We start from the raw sequence: 13,613 nt of genomic DNA on the forward strand, positions 1-13,613 counted from the left end.
CGATATCTCTTAGTTTTTGCTGATAGCTTACGTGTCAACAGAGTAGACAGACGAACGGACGGACATTACAGTTCTATAAGACTTCCGAAACTTATGAATAACAGTTTTTAAATTTAATAATTGAATAATAATTGATCTAATAAATCTAATAATAATTTAAAAATACAGTACGCGGAACTCCCAATAATATTTCATAATATTATAAAAAAAAGGCATGTTTAACATTAAGAGAATTCTAATATCTCACTGTAGCTAATATTATATCTGTAATTCATAATAAATAAATAGTTATTAAATATCCTTTATTATTCGATATATTTCTGAACGATGTTACGTTTCGCAGTGAATAATTGACCGCCGCAAAGTGTTCCTCAACTAAACCGCTAATTGCCCTGCCATCTGTTGGTAAAGCTAAGTAGCGCGAATTCAGAAAAAAACACTTCAGTTTGTTTATAGTTCAGTGTTTTGTATTAATTCCACTGCGGAAAAGTTATTGTTAAGATTTGTTATTAATTAGTGCGTAAGAATTTTGAAGATAGTATTGCATTGTGTACTTAATGCTGCAAACAAATAAAGCATTTTGCGCTTCGAGTAGACAAGTGAACTGGTATATTGTCTGAAAGCAAAATGGAATTAAATTTCGTTTTTATTGTCATCGATAGTGACTGTGCAGTGTCTTACCTCTTGGGAAAACATATCAATTATAAACGAGTGAGAAAGAAATATATGCAGGCAAAATGTGAACTTGCACGCAAGACTCTTTATAAATCGGATTCAGAAATGTGCCCACTGTAAAAACTGAAGTAAGTAGCGTAACGTTGGTAGCTCTTGTATTTAGGGATAACTTTTAATACAAGCTGACAAATTATCCGTGAAGATAATTTTTAACAAAAGCTAACAAATTCTCCGTGAGCAATTCGCGCCCCATCTCTCTGTTATCACAAACGTTAATTACTACCTGCAGTACTGTTGCAGAACTTAAGAGATCTCTTAACCCAACCACTTTCCATTTTCACCCACAAACATTGGGTGATCTTATTATTCAGCACGTACGCTGTCGTTCTCTTTAATTTTGCGGTACTTCCGTAATACTTGTATAGACCCTATTGAAATAAACAAAATTCAGCATTTTTAAAAAAGCAATGAATGGTGGATGAAAGAAGCCGGCAACAGAGATGTGGCAATGTTAATTTTTAGGTAACGGGGATCATAAATTTCTAACAAATGTCGCCAAGAGCAGGAGGGAGAGTTTTGAAAACCTTCCAGACTCAAAAAAAAAAAAAAAAAAAAAAAAGGTATCTGTAAGTAAGGACCACTGTAAAAGAGTATACCAGAGTAGGGTAGGTTAGTGTAGGGTATGATAAGGCTAAGTAGGGTACGGGTAGGAACGGCTTAGCTTCAGGATAGGAATCTTTCTTCATAAAATTAACAGTGTAATTTCTCGTTTTGGTTGGGTATGCCAGCTGGAACGGGTATTGTAGAGTTAACCCGGAAGTAGTTATTGTGTGCGAAAGAAGATTATTCATTCGCATTAGGGTCGAGACAGCATTAGAATGAGAGAGAGAAGAGTACCTAAAATTAACCTTACATTCGTAAGAATGTAAATTCTATTAGCATGACTCGATTTTCCTTAATGAGCTGCATAGAAGAAACACTTACGAAACAATTGCATAGAATCAGGCACGTACACAACAATTATATCTTTTTTGAGAGGGAGTCCAAATTCAATATTAGGATAAATTATATTAAAATTTATAAAATCAGCCTGGAAATTAGACTCAATTTACATTAAAGTTGAGTATTCGGAGTGCTCCGGAACCCCATAACCCACATCCTGTGTACGTTCCTGTATATCTTTTGGTATTATTTTAATAGTTTCAAAGTATACAAATAAAAATTCTACAGAAGAATTTAATTTCTGTCCCACAGAACGGAGAGTTGTGAAGCCAATAAGAAGAAAATAAAAGAAAAAGAAAACACGATAACAGAGCTGCCGAGTTAAAGTAATACTGTTCCCTAACAAGGGAGTGGAAAGCCTGATATTTTAAGTTGGATTCTCTGTTTTGATTCACAACCACATCGGCTTTTTTTTTTTTTCTTGCAATGAAATAGGTTATTAGAATTTGTCGACTACTTTTCAGGCTCCCTAGCTACGGGCAAGATTCATATTTCAACATATCAACTTTAAAATACCGAAGTCACCACTGTCCTTTTGTTCTTTCTTACAGAATTCGACAAATCTCCTTATAAAATGAAATGTTCAAGTTAACGTCCCACAACATACCATTTAGGCTAAAGGCAATGGGTTATTAGTGAAAGCTAAACATCGTGAAACAATTGATAGATAATGTACGAGGAGCAGTATCGCCATTTACGCAAAAAATTCGGGGAAGCGTACTGTTGCATAGGTATGATTGGGTGATGTCTAAGCACGGCTATCCATATCCTGGGAGGACCGACTAAACTTCGGGGTCCTGGCCCCCTCGAACCCCCTAGGATCTGCGTATAGAGGAGGAGGCGGAATACCTTGAGAAAAATACACGGACCGGTGTTACCCGTAAAAAATTCACAATGCCTGGAATCGTTCGAGCCCGCTACCACTGAGCCATTTTACCCAGCTGAAAGTATTCCCTCGTTCAAGCGTACGTAGTAAATGTGAAAATGTTTAAGCCATTAAAGACACTATGATTAAAGAAGTAGTAAGTCGTCATTACGTAGTAGCGTCCGTATTCTTTATCTGTTATCGACAGTAGAATGAGAAGCTTGCATCTTGTGCATCTTGGTAAAGGTTGATATTAAAAAAAAAAAAAAGTGTGAATCTATCACTTTTATATAGGCTGATGCGAAGAATAAAATTAAATATTCAATATTGGATCTTTTAAGGAAAAAGACAAAATGTGTGATAGCCATGGACGCTCGCATTGGGTGAAGGTACGGCATCTCCAAAATTTTCGACAGAGGTTCGGTTCTTCAAAATGCATGTCAAAATATGTTGGATTATGCTGATTCACCCACTATAATATCCAGTGGCGCCCAAAGAAACTTTTCTCGGGGGAATCCTCTTCGGGCACCCATGATAGTATGTTTAGTGTAATTAATAAAATTATGCAACATGTGTAAAGAATTGTTGTTTGGTATGAAGTATTGTTCACTTAAAAATTTTACTTGTTTTCTCCCCCCCCCCCCTTGAAAATATCTGAAAGGAGCGTACCTCTTTCAAACTTACATACAATGTTAATTTTCTTTACAGGTGCTGATTACCAACTTCGGGAGTTCATGATCTTCAAAATGTCTCGGAGCTGCATTTTCAAATCGGTAAGAAGTCGCCAGGTGAATTGTGTATTGCGTATCTCATAGGTTAGGTTATAGTCATTTGTTTCTGGTATAGATTATGTGTCAGTATTACTAACTAGCGGTTTTTCTCGCTGGTTGAGATTGAAAATCTCACAGGGGAAATAAATTAGGAGCAGATACGGGATATGGGGGCCACTGTTTGGATAATTTACAGTGCTTTAATTCACATAAAATGAGTAATGTTTAGTGAACTTATGTATGTAGGCGGAACCACTAATTCAGATATTAACGTAGGAACAGTAGTGCAACGTTATCTTTATTGTCACCATATTGTACTATGTGAACAACACATACGACATACATATTTAGCAATATTAGTAACAGCAACGTCCATTTATAAATGATCCATTATAACGAAAATGATTTTATAGGGTATTTAACTTCTCGTAGCCTGAGCGAATATCTGTAGAGTGATGGTGACTAACATCGTATAATAACGTATTTCCACTTTAGAGCTCCACTGCAGCGAATTGGTGGTTTCTAGTGCCAATGTAGTAGCGCAAATGGTTTGTTTTAAACTTTATCATGCTGAAAAGCTGGCTGGGGTTCACTGAATATATTTTTTTTTTTTTTTTTTTTTTTTGCATGAACTGGCATCTTGGTGGCATATTAGTTTGGCGACATATTATCAATTTACGCGTAGTTATTTGTGTCTGCATCAAGTAAATAACGTTCCAAGACATATTACGGCATTATTTAAGGTTTAATAATTAATTAACGTAAGATAATTTTATAAGGTGGACCTCATATTTCGTATCTGCACGTTAAATTATTATGTGGGATTCCAGAAGATAATTTATTATTATTATTATTTCTTACGTTAAATTCCTTTTAATTTTACGTATTCTGGCAATGGTGATTTCACATTACGAAGAACACAATACTCACTTTTCCTATTGGATATCTCCTTAATCTTATCCAAATTTATTGCATTGTTCTCATATATGTTGCAAATCTCGTTTTCAAAACAAGATTTGAGGCTGTAATACCATTTTAAGTGTTGGGGAACTTTAATGAGATTTAGGGGAAATCTGAGGTACGATCTAACGGACGACTTCCTTTCTGAGTTGGTACCATTGTCAGTAGCGCGCGTTTCTGGTGCTAAGTATACCTTCAAGGATATAGATCAGCGTTTCCCAACCGGTGTGCCGCGGCACACTGGTGTGCCGCGAATGGGCCGCGGGTGTGCCGCAAGGAAATCGAAACAAATTATTAATTCTATAAGAACCAAATTGTAAGACATAGGGGAAAATGTATATTTGTATTTCACATTACTACGAACTTCTACTCTACTATAAATCTACAATTTTAAGTTTCATACTGTGTTACTTTTCTGTACATTTTTAATGTTGAAAAACGTGTTTATCATTGTCATGACCACTATTGCTTCTTTATTGTTGCAGACTATTTCGTAACTTGAAATTTTAACATATCCTTCAATAAATTCAACAAAGCAAACATGCATACAAATTACCTACAATTGTGTTTTAAAAGTACAGGAGATTTGTATATTTGTTTGTTATTTAGTGATCTTCCCTTTTAGTGAAAGGTTAGATACAGTTTTCGAAAGAGAAAGTGGATTTTTAAAAACGGGAGTCCTATATTTCATTCCAATTGTTTTCTGTTTTAAAATTAGAATGAAAAATAATCATAATGATTTACCACGGGGGAAAATCAGTGAACCAGCTTTTTTCTCTGTAAGAAGAAGATCAGTAATCGCATAAAAATACCACAGTATTTTATATTTACAAATAATAATAGTATATGTATATATATATATATATATATATATATATATATATATATATATATATATATATATATGGGTGTGCCGCGAGAATTCAAGTTACACCTGTAGTGTGCCGCAACATGAAAAAGGTTGGGAAACGCTGATATAGATACTAGTATAGTATAGTGACAAATTGATTGAAAATTATGGCAGAAGGTGAAGGTAAAGTCAATTTCTATAATAAAATAGTGTGTAAGGAGTTTGTTAATGTAATCTGTAACCAAAGAAAATGTTTGAGAAGTGTGATTCGTTATTATGATAATTTGGTATAATGATATTTCTCTTGCATTGATCACGTGGCACACGCTAGTGGTTTGTTTTAGAACTTTTGTTCGTTTATATGCATACCAATCTCAATGTTTATTTCGCTACCCCCCTCCAGCTTTTTAACATTACAATAATCTTTAATGAATAGGTTAAGTTGGTTTCGTTCACTTACGTAGTACATAGATTTATCGTGGTAGGGGCTATATCAAAACTTAATCCTCCACCGCAGTTGACGTGCTTGCTTCATATTCGCTACCGCGCGTGTTATCAATCTTCGCTCGTCCTGAACTGGTATACATGCAAAGCTAGTTTGCAATGATCACCTTGTACATGGTTGAGCGTACTTTCGCACTTGTCGCTACCAGCGCTTATAAGTTTCCACCAGTGTTATTAGGTATATGTCGGTTTTTCGGGTTGGGGGCGATATTTTTTTGGTAAAAATTGGCACTATTTTGATAAATGTTGGCTAATTTTTGTCAGGTTAGTTTAAGTTTCGAATTTAACGTACTTACATTTTCGGTTTGTGTACGGTAGGTCTTCTGTTCACTGCAAATAATTCCTGCAACATTTTCCACAGGTTAAGTGTTGTATCGCCGAACCGATCCTAGTAAATTTTCCTGCTGAATAGTAGAATTAATTTGGTGTGGAGGAACAGTGGATGAAAGTCTGATGAAAGGAGTAGTTAAGGTTAAGAAAGTGGTTGTTGTTGTAAGATGTTTCCGATGTTATACACGGCACTGTAATTTGAGGCGGATGGGACTTTTTGGCGGAGAGTTAATTGTTATGATTTAGTGGCGGAAAAAGCAGTGTGGAAATTGCGCATATATGCCAAAGTTGGTACCATACTTTTTTAAAAATTTTATACGATTATATAAAAATAACGAGGTGTAAGCTAACCAACCTAATCTCCTAGGTGGCCACTATGGCGGTGTATTTCTGCATAGTGCAAAGAATCTCTATATTTGCAAGTGAAACGTTACTTCTATGAAACCATGGCAATTGCTGCTGAAATTCATATCATTGTCAAAACTCATCTGTTTTTACTATCCGTTCTAACGCGCGTACCTACCGTCGCTAACGCGCCAGCTCCCTTCGACACAAGCTTCACTCTGCCGTGACTCGGTTAGGTGCGGTTCGTGCCTTTTTTTTTTCTGGCTATCTGGCACAGATTGGTTTGTGTTTCCTTGCACTGTAGTTCTTATGCCATAATCCAGATCCCGTGTTTCTACGCATATAGTTGTTTTCTATTCCAGGTTGTAAAAGGTTACACGACACTATTTTGAACGTAACTGACTTGTAACCTAATGTGATACCTTTATTTCGTGTGTTCTGGTGATACAGTACACGTGCCTTTCCCATTCCTCCATTGCACATATTGCGTTTCCATTCTCTTCACTTCACAGGTTACCCTTTTGGAACATCAACTCATTCTTTCTGTAAACCTTCTGTGTTTGAACTATTTTTCGGCCCTCCAAAGCAGACGTAACCCTGTTATTCAGTCTGTTAGCAAGTTATTTATGACATAATGATCTTGCAAGTATATTGTATATCTGCGCACAGTTTATTGGTAACCAACATGAAAATAAGAGTAGAAAGCATTCGAAGATACTTAGTGACAATTTTAATTTTTTATGTTGGTATTTTTGTTGTTGTTCCTTAACTTGACCCGCGCCAAGTGAGTTATGTGTGCATGCGCCGTTAAAGAAGGATCAGTTATAATTCATGGCAGAGACAATTCACTACTCCGTTTACAAGGAATTGAAGTACGTGAACTTAAGTGGTGTACAGAATTTAGTTAATTTTTTATTCATTGCTTCTAAAATTGAGTTCCATTCAGACGAAATAATCATGCGTGCGGGTTTAGAGTAATTCGTACTAGGCTGCAGATTGATGTGCTGGAAAAAAAAAAAAAAAAAAAGCTTCAACTTGTGCTTTAGTTCTTGCAAAAGATTCCCAAAGACATTTTACACTCTTACTTTTCAACAACATGTCTAAGCAATTACCTACAAATTGATTGTATGCATGCAAACTGATACGCCACATAAACAAATTTTTATGCAACTAACAAATCAACCTGTGCTAGGTGTCTACTACAAGCAAGAATTGGGCATTTACTCAGTAAAGCTCCTCCAGCTAATGAACAGAAGTAACTGTTCAAATATTACGAATCGTCTGTCGGAGGTGTTGGGAGCTTTAGTTGATAGGTTAGGTAAGGTTACGTTATGTTCTGTTAACGGTAGTTCTTTTTGGGGGGTGAGGGGGGCTGGGTGCACTTTTACGTTCATAAAATGTTATTTTTTTCTATCACGAGATGCACTGTTACTGCGTTAGAAAATTCTTCTGCAGGTAGGATTGCATTACAGGGTGCAGATTGACTTTAGGTCTGTTCTGTATAAAACACGGTCCAGCTTTAAACATCAACCAACTTGTGCTAGGTGGTTATGAGGAAGAAAGTTGTGTGACTGAGTCAGAACAAGTGGGCCCAAGCTGCAGCGAGGAGTGCGTCCGTATGTGGCACACGCGCCAGGGGCGGTGCGTATACGCATAAAGGAAGATAGTGTTGGAACACTTTATACGGCGAGTAAAATACATCACCTTTCTCCACTGACAATCGCTCTTCCTCGGAAAATGTTGCTGTTTTCCCAATAATATTCCACATTGGTTCTTCCATTATATTACAAAACGTAACTTCCTTTATTTTTCCTTATCTTAACATCTTTCGACATCGCGTTCTTGCATTCATTAACCCATGCCTTCGTACAATTTTAAGAGATTGTTGTCGTTTTTGGTATTTAACTACTAAACTAAACGCTGTTAAATCACAACCTGGACAGATATTCGTATTTTCTTCAATATGCCCCCTCCAGAATTGAGTAACCTGCCGTAACATCCGGCTTAGGAAAATAGATCTGTCTTCACTATCGCCAATGTTCATAAATAATAAAAAATAAAAATATGTTTACCCCTTTGCTATTCCGTCACACAATAGAACAACCACACTCACGAATTATTCCCGGTAAGTTTTGCAAATTTTCAGTTATCGTGGTGGGGTTCAACGGAACTTAACTCAAGAATTTTATATATATATATATATATATATATATATATATATATATATATATATATATATATATATATATATATATATACAACCTCTGGCAATAAAGTTCGGTGAATGATCCCATAAATAGAAAGTAGATTTTTCTTTCAATTTACCATCAATGAAATTTACCTTACTGACCTTCGAAGTAGTCCCCTCCCGCAGGTATGCAACGCTGAGCATGGCTGTACATGTCCTGGAAACGCTTTGAGAAGTCTTCTTTCGGGATGGTGCTCAGGAGCCTCGTCACGTTTCATTGGATGTCTGGAATATCGTCAAATCTCTCCTTTCAACGCGAGTTTGAGGCATGAGAACGGGAAGAATCAGATCTGGCGAGTATGGTGGATGGACAGTTTGCACCTCCCCCTTTTGGGCCAGGAATTGTCTGACGATATTGGCTGTGTGAGGGCGAGCATTGTCCAAAAACCATTAATTTTGTTCTGAGTACTGGGGTCGTACCCTTGGTACACGTTTTATGAAACGTCTCAAAATTTCAACGTACGTAGCAGCAATCAATGTTGTTCCCTCAGGTAGAAATTCCTTGTGGATTATGCCATTACTGGCGAAAAAGATGATTAGCATCGCTTTAATGCGTTATTTTTCTACTTTGATCTTTTTCCGACGAGGTGATGCAGGAGAATGCCATTGCATGCTTTGGTGTTTTGTTTCCGAATCGTACCTCACACACCAGGATTCATCCTCAGCAACAATGCAGTTCAAGAAATTCGGATTTTCATCCGCCATAGCGATACAATCCTATGAGGCAAGAACACGTGCGTGCTTCTGGTCATCAGTCAAGTAATATGGCACGAGTAGACAACACTTTTTCCTTTTCCCTAAGTCGTTAGTGAGGATAGGTCTCGCAGATTCACGGCTAATGTTCAATTCCTCAGGAATTATTCGCACAGTTAATCAGCGATCGTTCGTGATTAATGTCCTCACCTTTTCTATGTTTTCGTCTGTGCGAGAGCTTGACGGCCTTCCGTTACAGGGGTTATCAGAAACATTATCCCGCCCTTCCCGAAAACGGCCGAACCACTGGTAAGCACACTTCAAGCACATTGCTTGATCTTCATAAACCTGTACCAGCATATCATGGGTTTCTTTCAATGTCTTGCCAAGCTTAAAACAAAATTTCAAATTGATCCTTTGTTCGTTCATTTTACTGTTATCAGTGTAGAACCGGACACACTAATACTCATTATAACGCGTCTCACACAAACCACAGTTGACTCACAACTGAACAACGGTGGGGCCACAATGGCGGCACCTGTCGCTACTAGTGTGCCGTGTTTCGTTGCGCCAGTGTTGCCAGGACGAGCACAGCCACTTAATTCGCTGAACTTTATTGTCGGAGGTTGTATATTCCGCTCGCGTCAAAAGGTATATGCAAAAACGATAATTCATGCTTTAAAAAACGTATCGAGTAACGTTGATTTTCGGCACCGAGGATCTTCTTTTTAGTAAAGAATCCGAACCATTACTTGGATTTGTGTTTGAGGCGAGTACTCCTACCGGGGTTTCAACCCTGGACTACGTCCTGATATGCCTAAACGGGACTGTTACAAGGATATAGATAGAGCTTAAATATATACTTAATTAGTGCCAATAAAACACTTTTTTTTTTTAAATTTATAGCCTTTTGGCAAAACGAAATATTTGATATGTAATTAGTTTTGTAATAAATTTTTAGTAATAGTGTTTGGAGTATTGTAAACATTGGTGTGACTGGTCAGCGCTTAAAGATGTTTGTAATTGATACGAAGTTAACGGAATTACTACTTTTGAGTATTTTTAAAGCACAGTGTTGAATTTAGAGTTACCATTGTGAACTCAGTTTGTGTATTTTTGAAGGAGGAGGTTTTAGTTTACTGGTAACTAACTGGTAGCAAAGATACTAGGGACCAATTGACTGAGTTTTGGAAATTTTGTAGCTCCTATATTGTGGAAGGGATGGTACGATAAACATGTAAAAGTGTTACCTGCTCTGTTTTAAATTTAGTACCGTATTTTTGATGTTTGCAAAAAATTTTTAGTTTGAGAAAGAAATATAATTGTAATCGTTATGTAATATGAAATTGTACCAGCTTTGTTTACAAATTCATGTATGCACACAATTACAAGATGTAATTGTTGTACGTTGGCACAAACAACATAATTTACATTTGTACGCACTTTTTTCTTTGTTTGAAACAGTTGGCAAGTGGATAGGAAAAAATAACAGAACAGTATAAATTCTCGTGAGATAAATAAACATAAAGTGTTTTGGCTAACGATATAAGATTACTAATTACTTTCACTAATTGCAATGATGTGTATACAATATAAATAACGCGCATTCGACACTGGTAACAAAAAGGCAGAATGGACAGTATTTCTCAAAAAATCTTGGCGAGCTCCCTCATGACTAAGTGGTTAGTGTACGCGTCTTTGGCATGGGAGACCCGAGTTCGATCCCAGACAGGAGCTCATGTGATTCGGACTCAACGTTAAACTGTAGGTCCACGTCTCGTATAGCTTGGTTACTGTACGAGACGTTAAACTCATAAATCAAATCAAATTACATCAAAAAAATATTGGCCACCCACCTTGCTTTAAAAGGCCATATTCCTGTAATTGAGCGTAGGATATTCTAGTACTTTGTCCCTGAATGAAAGTTTCGGTTGGCGAAAGAAAATCTGATTGTAACTAAGAACACCGTTCCTTTCAAAGAAATGTGGGTGAGCAGGATTTTTTTGAACAAGACTGTACATATGAATTGATCGGTTGGGGTGTAATGTGTCATTTCTGCTGAAGTTGCACCCCAGCCGAACGAAAAGACCCAATGTAATGAATATTTATTACCCCTTTCAGCACCTAGGCTATAATATGAGAGGCGCACCTGCAGCTTAAGGGGAAATCAGAAACACCTGAGCTCTGACCGGGAATCTAAGTTATGTCTCCCGCGCCGAAGTTCAGTACGCTAAGCATATAGCCATGATGAAGTTCCCATATATCGTCGCTGCGCCCCGAAGAACCGCTATGTGACAGTTTTGTCGAAAATGAGTTATGCCGTGCAAATAAACTTGAAAGCTGTCAGGCAGCATATTCAATTGTTTCGCCAGAACAATTAAAAAAAAAAAAATAGATCGAAATTAAAGGCTTCAGGTTTTCATCACGTACGTATTGATTAAGGCATACAAATCCTCTATGTGCTTATAAAGGCGCATAAGGTAAACCGACATGTGCTACGTAAAAACAAAAATATTAATATAATATTGTTGAAGCAAGTTACAACAATGTCCATTGCATAATATACACATAACCAATTTTATTATATTTTTCAAGTGTTTCCGTGTATATTTGGCAAAATTTTAACAGTTTGGAATATTTTTTGCTTACCCTAAAAAGTTGTGGTTTTAACACATACGGTACCGGTAGCAGTTCTACGAGAGGCGCAGCGACGATGTATTGTTTATAAAGATACAAGCTGGTACGTAGTTACTGTGTTAGAAATGTGTACGTTATAATGTGTAACAGTTATCGGTTTAAGATGTACATATTTTTATATTAGCATATTTTTAAATATGTGTTTTCAATTTTAGAGTTCTATATAGAGTCCGGAGAATCCAACGATGACTCAGAAAGTGCAGATATTGCCTTGGACGAGCAGTGTCAGTTTGTAGCAGACCTGTGCGATGACTCAGAAAATGTAGATGTTACCTTGGACGAGGAGTGGCAGTATGTAGCAGACCTGTTGTTGACAGGTCAGAGGAAGTCCAAGCTTCAGATAGTTTGGTGAATGTTAATTTTATTAATTATGATTCAATAAATCTGTCTGTGCTCGAATGTTTTCACCAGTTTGCATGGTGATACTTGCTGAAGCGTTAAGAATGACAAAGATACTTCTGAAGAGGAAGTTATATAATAGATACACTTCACTTTCAGGACATTATAATCAACTACTAATAGATGCTGTCCAGTTTATGATTTGGAAGGACAATTATTTATAAATATTGTTCCTTCAGTGTTTTATTTTTAAATTCAACTGATGAATTTTTCGTACGCGATGAAGTTGTCATCCTCTGATCGTCTCGTTAGGAAAGGATTGTGATGATGTGAGTTTCAGTTTAAAGTAACAGTGATATTAATGCTTTGAATTCCACCTCCTTATGTTTCCTTCTTACCTTAGAATATATAGAACTTGAGACATCGAAATATCTCGAGAAAAATGTGTCGTTCAAAAATATGATCCAAATAAAAGTTTAGTATCTCAGAGAGGGTTTACTTAATGCCGCAAAACTTACTAACTATAAAATTTGAAATGGTGCTTTTCATTTTTAATTGTAGAGTTTGAATCTACAAAGGAGGTAAATGAATTTGTCAGGGGAAAAAAAAAAGGTTTCCGAATCCTCGTAATTGGTGCTGAAGCTTGTGAAAATTACATTCCGTACGTTTTCTTCAATGGTAAACCTTTCTTTCTTCGTAAGAATTTCCGTTTATGACATCTTGTAAATGTTGGGTTTCTTCCGCTCCTTCTATACTTATTTTACTTTCTAGCTAACTCTTCATGATATGTTAAGAAAACTTCACAAATATTAAATGTTCACAATTAGGCATTCAGCAACAAATACGGTGGCCGGTAAACAGACTTCCCGTATTTGGAGAGAACGCTGTGTGAGTTGCGGTGGGGATATGGCGGCGGAGGGCGTATTGATCAATAGCGGTATAGGTGTCATTTTCAGTATTTGCAATGGCGTGGCGCGGTGAGCATCGTGCGTTTGTTGTTTAGAAGCATATTCATAATGGTGGTTCTGTGATTACTACTCAGCGAGCATATCGCATTCGGTTCGGACTTGACCGACATGATTCTCTTCCGGATAGGAAAACTATTCAAGTTTGGGTATCAAATTTCAGAGCAACAGATTCTGCACTGGGAAAAATATCGCCTGACCGACCTGTTTAAGTGCTAAACGCTTTGGAGATTACTGGATGAACGTTCTCAGACGCGCCACATTATCCCGCGTTGTTCGAGGTTCACCAGGCGACTTTTCATCTCAGTGAAGATCTTGTTGCTCTAAAGTTTGATACCCTAACTTGAATAGTTTTTCTATCCGGAACAGA

At 36.9% G+C, this 13,613-nt stretch overlaps 1 long non-coding RNA gene across 1 annotated transcript in view; it reads left to right on the plus strand.

The window, feature by feature from the left end:
* Positions 1-415: 415 nt before the first annotated feature.
* The window catches only part of LOC145674328 (uncharacterized), a 37,501-nt gene continuing 24,303 nt past the window's right edge, over positions 416-13,613 (plus strand). The window contains exons 1-3 of the long non-coding RNA XR_014128894.1: positions 416-803; positions 3,251-3,315; positions 12,095-12,287. This is a non-coding gene — a long non-coding RNA (uncharacterized LOC145674328). The remainder of the gene's footprint in view (positions 804-3,250; positions 3,316-12,094; positions 12,288-13,613) is intronic.

Source organism: Thermobia domestica, chromosome 17 (assembly GCF_964235325.1).
Source record: "Thermobia domestica chromosome 17, izTheDome1.hap1.1, whole genome shotgun sequence".
NCBI lineage: Eukaryota > Metazoa > Arthropoda > Insecta > Zygentoma > Lepismatidae > Thermobia > Thermobia domestica.